Source organism: Carassius auratus, chromosome 44 (genome assembly GCF_003368295.1).
Source record: "Carassius auratus strain Wakin chromosome 44, ASM336829v1, whole genome shotgun sequence".
NCBI lineage: Eukaryota > Metazoa > Chordata > Actinopteri > Cypriniformes > Cyprinidae > Carassius > Carassius auratus.
In genome coordinates, this window is record NC_039286.1 from 12,007,526 (window position 1) to 12,025,653 (window position 18,128).

At 36.6% G+C, this 18,128-nt stretch overlaps 1 protein-coding gene across 2 annotated transcripts in view; it reads right to left on the reverse strand.

The window, feature by feature from the left end:
• The window catches only part of LOC113062523 (uncharacterized), a 34,872-nt gene extending 23,487 nt beyond the window's left edge, over positions 1-11,385 (reverse strand). The window contains exon 1 of one of the 2 annotated variants that reach the window (XR_003278547.1): positions 11,304-11,385. The gene's annotated coding sequence lies outside the window, so the exon portion shown is untranslated. Of the gene's footprint in view, positions 1-11,047 lie in introns of both variants that reach the window. The other variant, XR_003278546.1, reaches the window with a different exon arrangement.
• Positions 11,386-18,128: the final 6,743 nt, after the last annotated feature.

Sequence of the window (18,128 nt, forward strand, 5' to 3'; positions counted from 1 at the left end):
GCTGCACAACATGGTAAAGTCATTTATATATATTTTTAAGAGCTTCTTAAAATACTATATTACTCCAATGTTATATCCAATATTATTTAACGTGTTAAATAGTGTTGTTTACAAGTGAAAAATCAGCGGGTATTTAACATGTATTTCACGTGAAATACACTGAAGTACACCCTAAAAATCAGTTTGAAGAGGTCAATGTCATTGGCTGCTGAGGACTTGGGTCAAACCACTTCTGTGAGCTTAGTGGTTGGGGTGTACCATTCATAGACAGGCAACCACCATTTAACATGCTATAGATCAGCTTATTCAGCCTTATTATTTAGTCTTTTTTCTTTTCTGTTTTGTATAGCCTATAGAAATAATATATTTAAGTTTCAGTTTTATTAAATATTTATTTTATAATAAATAGTAATTAAAATTTTGTGGTGATAGTATAAAGTTTATAAAAGTTACAGTATTTTGTAATGAAACAGGACTTTGTGTTTAGCTCTTGACTCGCCGAAGTATACTATATATAGTGTCCCTTCTTTAATTTTTCAGTAATGTGTGATAACTTAAAATATGTTGTCAGTACTATTAAAATAAGATTAAATTGAATGGTATTTAGGAGATTATGGTTTTTGCATGACTTATTTCGCATTCAACTAGACAACCCTAGAAAAAAGCAAGGGACCATGGAAAAAGACTGTTGCAGGTGTATTTTTTATGGTATTATTATTTTATTTTTTTGCAGCGGGGCAACTCAAGAATGTTGGGCACTCAATCACTGTGGCTCTTTTGCCCCATGGCCAAGATGGCCAAGCCAACATCAAAGTTAGTTCACTAACTTTTAATTCTAGTTTTATAGTTTGTTGTTTTACAGAACATCACAGTTATATGACATGATATTAAGGCCTGAAGTTAGGAAAAACACTTTAAGGAAAATATTATTATATTTTCATAATGATTTTTTCCCTTCTCAAACCTTGTCTGTGGTGTAAAAACATCCCTGGCCAAATGGGGTGCATCCCTTCCAGGCACGTGCACAGGTAGGGCTCAACCTGTGCAGAGCACATGCCCTTTTTGCCCTTACACTCCGAAGTGCCCTTTTTTTGGTGGTGTTTTTTTTTTTTTTTTTTTTTTTAATGCTATTGGTCACCATTTACGTCTGTATGTCTGTTTTACAAATATTTAGCAAATGAAAGTTCTTAAAACGAGCTTGTGTAAATCTAATTTGATCCTCAAGCTGTCAGTAAGCTGATAACTCCGCCCCCTCTATATTCATTGAATCAACGGAAGTTCCACAGCAGCCGCACAGTAGACAACAGCTGAGCTGAACAAAGTTTTGCGAAGGGTAAATAAATATCTTGTTTTTTTGAATAAGTACTACTAAACACTATGTCTATAAAGGCTCATATTTTATTTATTGGATGTCTGTCTGACTGGCTGAGACATGTGGGACGTCGCCTGAGAGAGAGGGCTAGCATTTGCCATCTAGTCATAGCCAATACATAGCCAACACTTAAATAGCCTGGGCATAGCATTTCATCTTTTATAAAATGCGATTTTGGCCAAATGCATTTTACCACAGGAAAAACTGAGCGCTCCGTCTATATAGCTAAAAAAACTAGTTTGTAACCTGTAGATGAAAATGTAACGTGATCCTGGCAGCGGCAGGCGCCGTCGCCTTTTTAATGACGGACAACAAAAAAAATAAAAATAACATTTGCACCCATTCGCTGGTCAAAAACTATATATTGATAACAACAACATATAATTTGTTTTTACCATCGGAAAATCATAACAGGTGCGCCCCCGCTGTTTCGTACTGGAACTTACACAAAGCAGCGAGTGATCCTCGTCACCTAGATAACTATATTTCTAAGAAATTTCTTCTTTGATTTATGATTGCTGATACACTTAATTTTTTAACATTTAGGATAATCATGTTATGGTATACTCTCCGTATACTCTCTGTATAAAAAGTAGTAAAACATGGTTACAGTAATGTAGTAGTAACAAAAAAAAATTACAGAAGATCACTGTGAAATCTTTATATTTTATCATGCAGAATGTAATTCATGATTCATTCCAAGGCTTCGTTTATTTGATCCAAAATACAGCAAAAACATTAATATAGTGTAATATTTTTACAATTTTAAATAACTGTTTTCTATTTGAATATATTTTAAAATGTAATTTATTTTTGTGATCAAAGCTGAATTTTCAGCATCATTACTGCAGTTAGTACTCTTCAGTGTCACGTGATCCTTCAGAAATGCTTTTCACTGCAACTGTACTTTTCACACTATTTTTATTTATATTTTCATTGCTGGCTTATTTTAGGGAAAGTGTAGTGAATAGGAGACCTTCAAGAGACCAACATCCCTGGTCCACCACAGTATCAAATTTTTGCCAGGTAGGCGGAAACATGTTGGATATGTTATAGTAACGATATGGCTATAGTTTCTTATAATCTGGAATTGAGTTGTACCGTAGTGTTGGACATAATTACTTAAATTATATTTCAAAAAAGTTAGTCCAAAATACTTGACTCATTGCTCACCTTCCCCTCTTCTCAATGTCATTCATAAAAATGTTAACCAAATAATACAAATTAGCTTATGAAACCAAACAGAATAGCTAAAAAAGATAATATATATAATTGATATAAAAAAAGGGAGGGGGTGCCCTTTTTCAGTTTCAGCACATGCCCCTCAAAAGGTCTGTGCACGGCCCTGTATATATATATATAATTATTTATACAAATTACCTCAAGTTAGCACCAGCAAGCTTGTTAGGTAGACAGTTAGCATCAGCTAACAATATTTACTGATTTTCAGTACGGTTATGAATAAACATTCATGTCTGTCTACTCGTCTAGTTAATCCAAACAATATAACGTTACAGTTGATAAAAAACAGACGTCACATAGGACATGGTAGCATTTTATTGAAACTGTTAATATTATGGCAGCGGGGAATTTGAACATACATTATTTAATTTAATCGGTGTTAGTTTAATGGTATTTTTGTTTTTAACCTAAAACACAGAAGATGATTGATGTGTCTGCATCGTCTGCACTCGAGCATTTCAGTGGGCATAAACAGTTCACTCTTTACAACGGATTTAAGTCCCCAAACAACTGACAATTTTGACCTAGATATGATTTTGAGTTACAATAATTAATCCTAAATTTCGACATTAATAACTTACTTTTAGCAACATCAGATGCACGCGCGCTCACAAGATCTCCCGGTTCTTACTTCTGGAGACTCGCACTAAACGGTTCATTTGAATCAGTGAGTGGTCGACTCCAGAACAGCTGAAATCGGATAATTCCATAGACAGTAAACGATTCGTTTGGTGCGATTTACGATCCGATTTAAAAGTATATTTTGAAAAGACTCAGTTCATTCATGATGAATCAGACACCGCTTCTGCGTGTCGGAGCACGTGATATATTATAGGGAGTAACGATATGTTTTATGAAATGTAGTGAAGTTAAAAGTACGATCTTATGCTTTGGAATGTAGTGAAGTAAAAGTTACTCAAAATAAAACTACTCCAGTAAAGTACAGATACTTGAAAAATGTACTTAAGTACAGTATCGAAGTAAAGCTCTGTTACGGTCCACCACTGACATTAACACCCAATACAATAATAAAAGGAAAATGTACTCCTGGCTTTTTTACCCGCTACCAGACGTGGGTTCCGTTCAGTGAACTCAACAGCGGCCGCCAAACATAAAAAAAAAAAATGTTTGGGGAAAAACCCCAGCAAAATATCCCTCCCGATTGATTCGCAGAAGTCGCACAACAATCTTAAACCCACGTCCCAGCACGGCAGCTTTGGCAAGGAACTCAGCAGCAACAACCCGAAAAACCCTCCTGCAACAAGCAATACATCACACATCTATAATGCTTCCCTCTAATTACTAATGCCACACAGGTGTTCCTTTTCCCCAGCGCGTCATGAGGAAACACGGAGGAGCTCTCAGTAGTAGGCTACCACTCCCCTGGATGAGCAGCTTACAAGTTCGCAAAACATTTGATTCAGGTCGGGACTCCGAAGTGCGTTTCTCGAATCATTTAATCGGGGCTACGGAGTTTGCAAAACATTTGATTCTATCATGTACTTGTCTAGATCAACTTTTAATAAAGAGAAAAGAGGTTTAGAGACAGATTTTTGTTAATAGTCAGTTAGTAATCCCACAGTCCATAGCATCAGTAACTGTATAATTTAGTAAGGGAAAATTAAAACAGAATAGGGTGAGTTTCAATTTTTATTTTATTTATGTAGCAATGGTCATCTTAACCTCTGTGCAGTTTTCAGGTTATTTCAGGACCCCAAATTAAATTCTAATTTTGCATCATACAAGTGTTTATTTGAGTTGAATATTTCGATATTCATGTAAGGAAGCGAAGCCATAATTTCCTAAGTTTACATTTACATTTATTCATTTAGCAGACGCTTTTATTCAAAGTGACTTACAAATGAGGATAAAAAAAACAACAAAAAGAGCAACAAAAAGTTTATAAGTGAGAGTAAACAAGATGCATGCAAAATGAAGGCAGATATTGTCTGATATGTTAAGAAATAATATAAGATAAAAATGCTAAAAAAATGTTGCCAAAATATTTGACTCAAAAAGTCCAGATGATTCAAGCTGTTCGTGACTGTGAGTGTAACAGCAGCAGCAGAGATTATTAACCGGAAATGAAAACATTTTAAACTCTGATTCCTCGATTTAAAAAAATAAAAATGTAGCAAAACATTACATTCAGATGATATGTAGAACTCTCTGTGATTATCAGTGTCAGACTGTGTGTGTTGTTTTGTCCGGGGCTCGTGCGACAGGCGTACTACTCTGACTGTGACATCATCATCCTGGGGAGGGACTTTGAGAGGATTCAGATCATCCCAGGAGCCAAACACGGGAACATCCAGGTGGACACACACACACACACACACACACACACACACACACACACACACACACACACACACACACACACACACACACACACACACACGGTTCTGGCGTCCAAACAACATCAAGGTCTTTATAAACTGTTACAGCACTTACTCAGAGTGATGCATAGCATAGCTTTTAGCCTCATGGTTGCAGTTTGAGGTTTAGGAATTAGTTTTATAATTTTTTTTAGCCTTTATGTTTATGTCAGTTTGAATAATTTTAGCATTTCAACCTTTTTGTAAAAAGTTTCTACAATATTTAGTAGTAGCTTACATGATTTATCTATATCATTTTACTTTAGCTTTATTTCAATTACAGAAAACTGTTTTAGTAGTTTCAGTCTTAGTTAACAACAATGACACATAGTTGGTTGCTTTGGGAATTACTAGTTAGGAATATAAGTTTAACTGTGTGTGCTTATTTTACATTTTTTTTTATTTATAAAATGTAAAAATTATATATTTGTTGTATGAATATTTGTCTTCTGCTGAATGCTGAAAAGATGATGCTTTAAACACCAAACGGTTGATGGTACCCATTCACTTCCATAGTATTTCTTCCTGTAGCATAGAAGTCAATGGGTGCCGTCAACTGTTCGCTTATTTTTTATTCTTTTCTTTTACCTGCCACCGTTCGACTCTGACACAAACACGAGAGATTTTAATCTGATGAAGGTCATGGTGTTTTTCTTCACCGCAGAGAATGATGCTCTTCCTCTTGTTTTCCAGCTCAAATATCTGAACATCCTTAAATCGAGAAGCATTTACTGAAATATAAATGAGTTCATGTTTAAAACAAGAACAAATATCTGTCAGCGGCTAAGAAAAACAAGTTTTCATCTTTGGCAGAATTTTTCCCCCTCGTTTTAAGAAAAAATAAATTACTTAATGCAACATCCATTATTTCTTTGCTGGGTTAAAAGTTTTTTTTTTTTTATGAATGATTATGTAATCTTTTATTATAAACATGAGTGCAGTATTAGCATTTGTATCAACATTATTAGAAATGTCTGAATGAATCTGAATCAAACGATTAAGTGATTAATGCAGAGATTTTCTTCCTTAGTATTTCTGTCTTGTTTTCTGGTATATATTAATGCTTTCAAACGATTAATCGCTTCCAAACTAAAAGTTTTTGTTTATATGTGTGTGTGTGTACCGTATATATTTATTATGCATATATAAATACACACACATGCCTGTATATTTTAAAATATTTAAATACATACATATATATATGTATATTCATATTATTTAAAAATAGTATATAAACAAAATTTTTCTTAAATATATACATACATACATGTGTGTGTATTTATATAACAACCCCATATTGTGTAAGTTTTTGCTTAAAACATGCAAAAATATTTACCAATGATGTTAGAAAAATAATCTGATGGAATTCAAAAGCTAAACAAGATTATTTTTCTTCCCCCATTGGCAGATATTTCTGCTCGGTTTAAGCCAAAACTAACATTTTGATCATAAAAAAAAAATCATTTTAAATGTTACTTGTACAGTAAATGCATCTTGATTCAAGAATGTTCAGGTATTTATACTAGAACACAAGACACAAACACCGAGTAAGAGGATTGTTTGGAGTCTTACTATGTTTCCATCCACCATTTTTTATGCACATTTTTGGATATCACATAAAAATAAATAATTAAAAAACACCTGATGGAAACTAAAACAAATTCTAAAAATGTGCATAAAAAACATATGTATTCAACAAATTACGATACATTTCTTATCTGGTAAGAAAACATGCATATAAACGACGATAGAAACACTTTAATGTGCATCATAAAACATGTGACTGTGTGATAGGACAGAAAAAAATTATTTTGTTGCAAAAATTTCTGCAAATTTTTTCTGCAAAAACTCAATGTGCACATTGAAAATGCATTCCGAGCCGATCACGTGTCCCCGCCCTCGCGCCACGTCAATCATTAGGCTTGTTCGACTTCACGCAGCTCTGCGCAAACCGATCGCCGGCGGACTTGAAGCAGTGTATGATGGTTAGAAATTTTGTCCGACTTGATACAGCGCTGACGCCACATGACTGTGACGTGTGCCGTCAAAGTACCACGAGAGCGATTCGAGAGTAGCCGGAGAACTCAGCCAGCGCAGCTTCTGAAGAGCGGCTGCACAGGTTCTGATGACGACACAACTGATCCACGATTGGCTGGATTCACTGATGACACCGATGACGTGCGTTTCAAGTTTATTGCGAGTCGACTTCAGTTTCAGAAATTCTCATATGGACATTTAAAACAGTTCAATATGTTTTTATGTCTTCTTCATCTTATAAATCATATTTATTAAATATTGTTTTACTGTATTTACTTTATTGTTAATATAACGTTTGTGTATGTTTATTTTGCATGACTTTCTTTTTTATACAGACCTTTTACAGTATTCAGCAGCATAACCTATTCAAATGAGCATTTTTAATAACTAAAATGTTAATCTTAAAAACATACAATCTAATGTGGTCATAAATGTATGCTCCTATACAAATGATACATAATACATTATGTTCCACCATTTGTTTGGTTTCTTCATATTCTTTAGTTTATTTTGCTGTGTTTATACCTCACCTGCATGTGTTAGCAAACTGCTAACAACTTGCTGTAACTTCAACTTAACAACTTGACAACATTCTGTTCACTTTCAAATAGTTGGTCTAAATCACAATATAAATCCAACAGAATTGTGCTTTTCTGTATTTGAAAATCAGTGGTGTTATGTTTAAATTGTTAAAAAGAGCTCAGCTGGAGTGTACTGTAAATCTTGTTGCTGAAACCTTCTTAAAAAACACATACCCACCAGGGATTTTTTTTTTAGGTTACTTTTATCATTTTCTATTAGCAGAAACACCCATGTCATACTGCTAAAGTATATATTCAATATGTTATCTTGTTTTGGAAGACACCCTTCCAAAACACCACTTATACACGCATCTTAAACGCGATCAAGTAAGCAAACGCCACGTGATCTGCCATGACTGACGTAATTGCAGCAAACTACGGGAGCCACAACGTGTCCGGCTTCATATCTCCGTTTGCAGCTCCTCCCCACCTGCACGCGGCTACTCTCGCCGATCGGTTGCATCCAGCTGCAGCCGATGTCGAACACACCTATAGTGTGAACAAGGCGGGGCTTACAGAAGGTCAGAGACTCAAGTCTCAAGAAGAGGATTCAATCAAGTGAGACAACATGGACAAGACAGTTGGTCCGTGTATGTTTTGATCATTTCGGTTTATGGCTTCAATATTTCATTCGGATTTGTGGGCGGAGCTGAAACGCTGATTTCATCTGATTGGTCGAATCGGATCGGTTTTCATCTGACAGCCTTCAGCTGAAATGTCTGAAACTACACTCACTGTTAATTAGCATAATATTTGAATCAGATGTAGCTGGGCACATAATTCGTGCTGCTTAGGCGTAAAGAGCATATTTTTGGACTGATGCAACTTATACCGAAAAACACAGTTAACATTATTATTATTATTTATTATGAGAGTAATTGACACAGACTAGAACTTTAATGTTTACTCAATTCAGCTCAGATCTTCAGACTCGTCCGACTCGTGTTGCTTGTATAACTGGCCAGACTTACCTTCCCAAAAAATCCTATTTAATTTTATTTCATAAATTTAACTATATTTATTTCCACTTTACTGTTATCCAAAGGGACAGAACTATTTGCACTGTTTTTATCAGTGGGACAATATTCATACAATACTACAACCTAGAAATAATTTGCAGGTCTCATCAGCACGAATTATGTGCCCAGCTACATCTGATTCAAATATTATGCTAATTAACAGTGAGTGTAGTTTCAGACATTTCAGCTGAAGGCTGTCAGATGAAAACCGATCCGATTCGACCAATCAGATGAAAGCAGCGTTTCAGCTCCGCCCACAAATCCGAATGAAATATTGAAGCCATAAACCGAAATGATCAAAACATACACGGACCAACTGTCTTGTCCATGTTGTCTCACTTGATTGAATCCTCTTCTTGAGACTTGAGTCTCTGACCTTCTGTAAGCCCCGCCTTGTGCACACAATGATTGACGTGGCGCGAGGGCGGGGACACGTGATCGGCTCGGAATGCATTTTCAATGTGCACATTGAGTTTTGCTACATTCATTGCGGGACACCGAATGAAAATGCAATCGTAAGTGTCTTGACTGTGAGTGTTAATGCAATTAAGAAAAATAGCATTTAAATTAACAGCATTTTGCCACAGTTTTTGCTTGAACATGTTAGGCATATCTAATCATTTCTGTAATACATTTTCATTTTAATTTTGCAACTTATAAAGCGTTAAAATTAATATTCATTTTACATATTAAAACTGGTGTAGTAAATGGCAAATGAAAACTATGTAATTTAATTTTCATTTTGCACCAAACATTGCACAAATGTATTGGAAAATGTAAATGTAAATACAGAAATGCATTGCCATTTTACATATTGCATTGTCATTTTGCATATTACATCCCAAATTGAATAATGCTACCCATATGCTTCCATACCGAAGCGCGTTTCGCGAATCATGAGATCAGGTCTTTCGAGCGGATTTGCAAAACTTTTGATTCTATCATGTACTTGTCTAGATCAACTTTTAATAAAGAGAAAAGAGGTTTAGAGACAGATTTTTGTTAATAGTCAGTTAGTAATCCCACAGTCCATAGCATCAGTAACTGTATAATTTAGTAAGGGAAAATTAAAACAAAATAGGATGAGTTTCAATTTTTATTTTATTTATGTAGCAATGGTCATCTTAACCTCTGTGCAGTGTTCAGGGTATTTCAGGACCCTAAATTAAATTCTAATTCTACTACTGCATCATACAAGTGTTTATTTGAGTTGAATATTTTATATTCATGTAAGGAAACGAAGCCATAATTTGATAAGTTTACATTTACATTTATTCATTTAGCAGACGCTTTTATCCAAAGGGACTTTCAAATGAGAATAAAAAACAACACAACAAAAAGTTTATAAGCGAGAATAAACAAGATGCATGCAAAATGAAGGCAGATATCGTCTGATATGTTAAGAAATAATATAAAATAAAAATTCTAAAAATAATTTGCCAAAATATTTGACTCAAAAAGTCCAGATGATTCAAGCTGTTCGTGACTGTGAGTGTAACAGAAGGGCTATGGCAATGCTAACTACCCCACCCCTTGGACACAACCCGTAATGGCAAGGGGACTCTGTTACAAAAAGAGCACACGCACAGGGTTTGTTTAGCAAAGTAGGAAAATACAATCTTTATTTTTTATTTAATTAAAATTCAGTCGCTTTTGGTTGTCAATAAATAACAAATACATAATTTGACACTGGGATAAGCCATAGGAGGGCGGGCACTGGGTTACAAGCTGGACCAAGCCTAGGTTTCAATACCACAAGTGAACTAAAGCACACCACTTTTATGGTAGAACCAACACTACAAACTCAGCCTACATAACCACAGAAAACATGCCACTTGCTGCACACGTCACAGCTCTACACTGCACACATCAGTTCAAAACGGGTGAAACACTAAGGAAACCAGACTAGAACCTGATAAGCCTGTCTATCCTATGGGCCCAATCCACCCCAAGACTACGAATAGGGAAGGGGAAGGAACAAACAACAACAGAAAAAAAGAAACCGCTAGTCGGTGGTCACAATCAGTTCACTAACACCAATCTTTTACAACCCAACGGGTAGCGGGAAAAGACAAAAAAGGAAAGAAAAAAATAAACAAATCGGAAACGTGTCTAACAAAAAACAACAACACCGCACCTGTACATTCATACACATTTACACATTCAAGAGAACATCAGCCGACAATCGGATTGTGGCAGCCTCTAAAAAACAAAACAAAAACTCAGTTAAGAGCTCTTTACGCCTAAAATTCATAATAAGTCAGTCTATTACATATAGCTGTTAAACACACGCACCCACGCCGATAACATTACTGAGAGAAAAAGTCCTCTACCCATACCCATTTCAGCAAAGACCATGAAGCACATAACTGCATTACACGTTTTACCAAACACAGAATAATCACAGCCATAACATACCTGCCTACAATCTAGCGATTGGGTGAGCAGACAGTGTTCCTGCACTTCACAATCTCCCCAGGGTCACGGAGCACTCATCTGTGCTCGTCAGGCTAGGCATTCCAAACGTGTCGTTTCGGAAGTGTGCACCCACACAAACAATAGCGCCGTTGGCAAACACTCAGCCCCTTAACCCATCAAAACGCTAAGATCTCGCTCAGTAAACTGAACCCTAATAATAATAATTCGTCATACAACACTGATTGTTTGGACATACCTTGCGCTACAAACAGCACCCCGAAACTGCTGCACTCTGACACGTTAGCAACTAACTACCATGTATCGCTCCAGGGCTTCGGAGTTCGCGAATCATTTGATTCAGATCGGGACTCCGAAGCGCGTTTTGCAAATCATTTGATTCATTCAGATCGGGACTCCGAAGCGCGTTTTGCAAATCATTTGATTCATTCAGATCGGGACTCCGAAGCGCGTTTCGTGAATCATTTGATCGGGGCTTCGGAGTTCAAAACATTTGATTCAGATCGGTACTCCGAAGCGCGTTTTGCAAATCATTTGATTCAGATCGGGACTCAGAAGCACGTTTCGCGAATCAGTTGATTGGGGCTTCGGAGTTCAAAAACATTTGATTCAGATCGTGACTCCGAAGCGCGTTTCGCGAATCATTTGAGATCAGGTCTTTTGAGCGGATTTGCAAAACATTTGATTCGATCATGTACTTGTCTAGATCAACTTTTAATAAAGAGAAAAGAGGTTTAGAGACAGATTTTTGTTAATAGTCAGTTAGTAATACCACAGTCCATAGCTCCAGTAACTGTATAATTTAGTAAGGGAAAATTAAAACAAAATAGGATGAGTTTAATTTTTTATTTTATTTATGTAGCAGTGGTCATCTTAACCTCTGTGCAGTGTTCAGGGTATTTCAGGACCCCAAATTAAATTCTAATTCTAATACTGCATCATACAGGTGTTTATTTGATTTGAATATTTCGATATTCATGTAAGGAAATGAAGCCATAATTTGATCAGTTTACATTTACATTTATTCATTTAGCAGACGCTTTTATCCAAAGCGACTTAAAAAAAAATGAGGATAAAAAACAACACAACAAAAACAACAAAAAGAGCATCAAAAAGTTTATAAGCGAGAATAAACAAGATGCATGCAAAATGAAGGCAGATATTGTCTATATTAAGAAATAATATAAAATAAAAATGCAAACATTTTTTGCCAAAATATTTGCCTCAAAAAGTCCAGATGATTCCAGCTGTTTGTGACTGTGAGTGTAACAGCAGCAGCAGAGATTATTAACCGCAAATGAAAACATTTAAAACTCTGATTCCTCGATTAAAAAAAAAAAAAAATGTAGCAAAAGGAGAAACCAGGCACAGTTGGGGGCCAGTTCTCCTCTGACCAGACGAAACCAGTAGTTCAATTCCAGGCTGCAGCAAAGTCAGATTGTGCAGAAGAATCATCTGTTTCCTGTGGTCTTGTCCTGGTGGTCCTCTGAGACAAGTTCTTTAGAGGGGATCTGTATCTGGGCTCTAGTTGTCCTGGTCTCCGCTGTCTTTCAGGGATGTAGAGGTCCTTTCTAGGTGCTGATCCACCATCTGGTCTGGATACGTACTGGATCTGGTGGCTACGGTGAACATAGTGGACGTAGAGGAGTATAATGTAAAAGGAGCTCATTCAAATACTGAGGTGCTAAACCATTCAGGGCTTTATAAGTAATAAGCAATATTTTAAAATCTATACGATGTTTGATAGGGAGCCAGTGCAGTGTGGACAGGACCGGGCTAATATGGTCATACTTCCTGGTTCTAGTAAGAACTCTTGCTGCTGCATTTTGGACTAGCTGTAGTTTGTTTACCAAGCGTGCAGAACAACCACCCAATAAAGCATTACAATAATCTAACCTTGAAGTCATAAATGCATGGATTAACATTTCTGCATTTGACATTGAGAGCATAGGCCGTAATTTAGATATATTTTTGAGATGGAAAAATGCAGTTTTACAAATGCTAGAAACGTGGCTTTCTAACGAAGATTGTGATCAAGTAGCACACCTAGGTTCCTAAATGATGACGAAGAATTGACAGAGCAACCATCAAGTCTTAGACTGTGTTCTAGGTTATTACAAGCAGAGTTTTTAGGTCCTATGATTAACACCTCTGTTATTTCAGAATTTAGCAGTAAGAAATTACTCGTCTTCCAGTTTTTTATATCGACTATGCATTCCATTAGTTTTTCAAATTGGTGTGTTTCACCGGGCCGCGAGGAAATATAGAGCTGCGTATCATCAGCATAACAGTGAAATCCTCACATATACCATTTTTCTCTAAGAAGGAATATAATTGTGAGGATACCACCTTTTCTAGTATCTTGGACAGAAAAGGGAGATTCAAAATTGGTCTTTAATTAACTATTTCTTTGGGGTCAAGTTGTGTCTTTTTTTATGAAAGGCTTAATAACAGTGTAATGAAATAAAACTTCCTAATTACGGGAAGAACTTTAATGTAACAAAATAAAGACAAAACAGCGTGTCAGCCCCTCACGGATAACTGACATGCACAAATACAAAATAAAGTCCAGGCCTGGTCCTCTCTTTATACAAGTTTATACAATTCTTCCTCTCCTATAGTAGAGAATGAGTGGAACTGTTCCTCAGGGGGTCTATAGTGCACTGTCTGATGTGATACGGTAGCTGACGGCTATTATCTCTAACAGTATCGATTTTAGAAGTAAAGTAGTTCATAAAGTCATTACTGCTGTGATGTTGGGATTGGGATGTTGGGAAAATGTAATTTTAAAAGTATTTCAGGCAAGAATGTAGTGGTTTAAAACTCAAAACTCTTTGTGTCATAGTTCATTTAGGACATTTAAGTCATTTTTATAAACCTGCCTCAGGAAAAAACATTACTGGTGTACTTTCTGAGACAAAACAAACAAACTGATATATTTTAAGATCAGTTCAGTGCAAGTTTCTTTCAGCCCAGAATTACACTTTAGTCCAGGACTAGTCTGGATGTTTGAGGTCAGTCACGTGATCCGTGCAGCTCTAACAGCTGATCTGAGATCAGATTCATGAAGATGTCAGAGAGACAAGAGATTCCTTCATAATAAAAGTAATGTTCTGTTAATAACCAGCAGAGGACAATAAAGACCTTGAGACTCAACTATTTTCTCTCTGAAAGACTCTGAAAGCTCTCAGCTATGTGTGAATTATGCTTTCACTTTCGTTTTTACTTCAATCTCACAAAACGGGTCTTGGTTTATGAAATTTAGACAGACAGAATATAAAACTCATGCAGAACATTTACAATGTAACTTTTTATCCTTTAGCATATAAAGCTTGTGTGTTTTTGTGTTATTATACCAATAGATGTGTTTATTTGGGGAAAAGAGTGCTAACCTGCTAATAAAGCTAAGGATATGTATGTTTATCATTATGATGATCATTTTTATTAGTGAATTATTAATGTAATTATTCATTGTTTAATGATTGTAATCCTTTCATAGTGAGGACGATTGAGGGACTCAAACTCAGTTCAAACGTTCACTGATGCTCCAGAAGGAAAAAAGAGTTTGGGGATTCTTCCTCCAGCTCTTCCGGGGGACACCGAGGCGTTCCCAGCCGAGAGACACAATCCCTCCAGCGTGTCCTTGTCTTCCCCGGGGTCTCCTCCCAGTTATTAGTCATGTGTTTCTACACAACAATTCTGAACTTTTTTAATTAAAAGCAGTTATTATAAATGAACTTACAGCAATCATCCAATGGCCTTCTTTCCAAGATGGCAGTAAAATGACATCACTGTTGAAATGTCCTCCTTTAAAGTAGATTTATCCACACACACACACACACACACACACACACACACGCACACACACACGTTTGTTTTTGTGTAAAGTGTGTTCATCCCATAGGTGTAATGGTTTTTATTCTGTACAAACTGTATATTCTATCGCCCTTCACCAACCCTACACCTAACCCTAACCCTCACAGGAAACTTTGTGCATTTTTACTTTCTCAAAAAAACTCTTTCTGTATGATTTATAAGTGTTTTGAAAAATGGGGACATGGGTTATGTCCTCATAAGTCACCCTCTCCTTGTAATACCTGTGTCATACCCATGACATTATACAGAGTTGTGTCCTGATATGATACAAAAACATGCCCACACACACACACACACACTTTAGTCAGAACTCTTCAGACACTATAAAGTACAGAGAAAAGCTGACAGGAAAGTGATCCTCTGGTTTGCAGAGAGAGGTCAGAGGTCACTGAAATGTAACTTCTGCTCACCCAGACTTGAACGGTCTGTAACAGAGTTTACACACCAGGGGCCTGTTCTTGGTACGTCGCTAACTCAGTTAGCTGGATTTGATTGTTGATGATTTGGCGTGATCTTGGATCATTTGGTTCTTCGAAGCTCATCCCAGAGCTGCTGTCACAGCAACAGGTCCATAAGCTTAATCCTGCTTGGGAGCAGTTTATTTCATGTAAACAGGATTAGATCGCTTCTTTTCAACCAGAACTGATACTCAAAATTTGTCTGCTACCACCGCTACTTTATTACAAGAGTATCGTAGCTACTGATCCAGAGACAATAATTTAAAATAATAATCATTAAAAAAAATATTTAAAAATAATATAGCCCCAGGAGATAAACAGTTAATAGAGTCTGGGAACATGTCGTCAGCAACGCAATGCATTCTGGGACTTTAGGACAAGGACGCTGCTGTATGTATTGTATTGGATTGATAATAGACTGTTTTGTTTGCTCTCTACAGCTAAAAAATAAGTTACAATGGTAAAACCTTGTTGTGTAATTAACTGCCATACTCGTACTCATGACCGGCGATTTTTCAGCTTTCCCGCTGGAAAACCGCACCTTGATCTCAGGTCTCCGAGTTAACAAAGCGGCGTCACATAGCTTGGTTAGCAGCAGTAAGAAGGAAAAGAAGGATTGTCCCTTTGGTCTGATATATACACACGTATGTATGTGCATTTATATATATATATATATATATATATATATATAAATATACAGAGATGTATGTTATATAAACAACTTTTTTTTGGATGTGATTAATCGATTTGACAGACTTAACTTTACATTAAATGTTACCTATGCATGAACCACATCTCCTGCATTATCAGTGTTATGCATATTGCGTACCACCTGTTACAGTAATAAACGGCAAAATTGATCAATTCTGTGTCTCTTTATTTGTGCATCATAACACACTGAGGTTAATTTGTACAGTTTACAATAACGCATATAAAAAAGTAAAGGGGCCGTGTAACTCGCTTGTTGACGCGGAAAATGTGCAGGTTCTGCACCCATCCATTTGTAAATTGCAGGTGAGACTCCAGAGATTTATCATTTTTAAACTGATCAGAGGTGTACGCTCTGACTCTACAAACACGGTTAGAAAACACATTGGGGAAGGTTACGAGTGGCAGCTCTTTAAGATCATCCGACCACTCTTTGTGTTTGTGCAGATTGAGTTCGTTGATTGTCTTGATTTCTTTCTAAATACCGCATCTTTGCTTCCTTGTTGAGTTTTTCTTTATATGTAATCTTACACTTGATCTGTATGTCATGTCACTTTCACTTTCACTTTTACTGATAAGCGTGTCCTCAAAAATGGCTGCGACTACCCAGAATGCAATGCGCAGTGACGTAGTTTCCCAAGCTCTATTGGGGATTTGCATTATTCTTTGTAAATCTGCTTTGAAAGAGTATATATTAAACTATATATTTTCTTGGTGTTGATTTGTATTTATGTATGAAATAAATTGTTTTACTATTTTCTTTTACAAAGTTCAGAAAAACAATGCTTTATTGAATAAATTATGATAAAATGTGTATTTGTTAAATTAGTTTACATCTGTTGCTAAAACTGTTGAGATCAGACTGAAATCATCAGAGAACTTCTTCAGAATAAACTTCAGCTGACTTTATCTGCACTCACATTAACCAAATTTCTGTGTAAGATATGATCTGACATCTTCTGAGAGTTCAAACTGCTTTCACAGAAAAACCAGCAGAGGACAATAGAGCTCCGGACCCCACGTGACCACCAGTGTTCGGGCCGCCATTTTGGCAGTAAAATGGCCAGCGCCGAAGCTTTCAAGCCATCGGAGTACTCATCTCACTTTAATTCGAAAGACATTGAGCTTTATATAAAAAAATTAAATAGGTTAAATATTACCGACCCATACAATACCCCCGGGGTGCTTTTCAAAAGTATCTCTGCTGAAGAAGACGTCCCAGATCTGCAGTATCCGGATATATACAATTACCTGATAAACTTCCCATCTTCCTACTCGGGTGACTCTCTAAAAGTCTACAAAAGCCTGGAGGGTTACAAATGGACTCATTCTGGTTTCCTAACGAACAACCAGATGTGGAATCTTCAAGCAAAATAATGCTGCATCATCACTGGAAGGGTAAGTGTCCAAGTTTAATAAAGTAGGAGTGTATCGTTAGCATGGCTAGTTGTTTGTTTGTTAGCTTGGCTAGCTACCGCGGTGCGTCTGTCTATCTGTAGTTAGTTTGTATCTTTAATGTACTCAACCAAGTTAGCTGACATTTTTAATTTCATGTATAGGTTAATCATTCCCAAAGGCTTAATGACCCTCAGTTAAAGCCATGGATGGTGGTGAGGAATGATGGGGTTGTCTTGGGAGCCCACTGCAATTGCACAGCTGGACTTGGTGAGAGCTGCTCCCATGTGTCAGCTGTGTTGTTCAGCATATGGTAGCATAACAATGGAAGAAAAGAAGAGATAGCTGTAACATCTAAGAAGTGCAAGTGGGCCACCCCAAGTGAGGACTCTTTAAAGAAAGTGGAGTATCAGCAGGGCAAAGACATATTTCTTAACAACACTCAACAATATAAAAAACGAAAATCTTCAAAAGGTCATTCTGCCTCCCCAGCTTTCCCACATATGACCGCTGCTGAGCAAGCCCAACTCTACATCAACCTTTCCCAATGCCGCACACAAGAGGAGCGGATCATCAAACCAGTAGTCCTGTCTGTTATCAAAGAGTATGCAGCATCCTATGTGCCA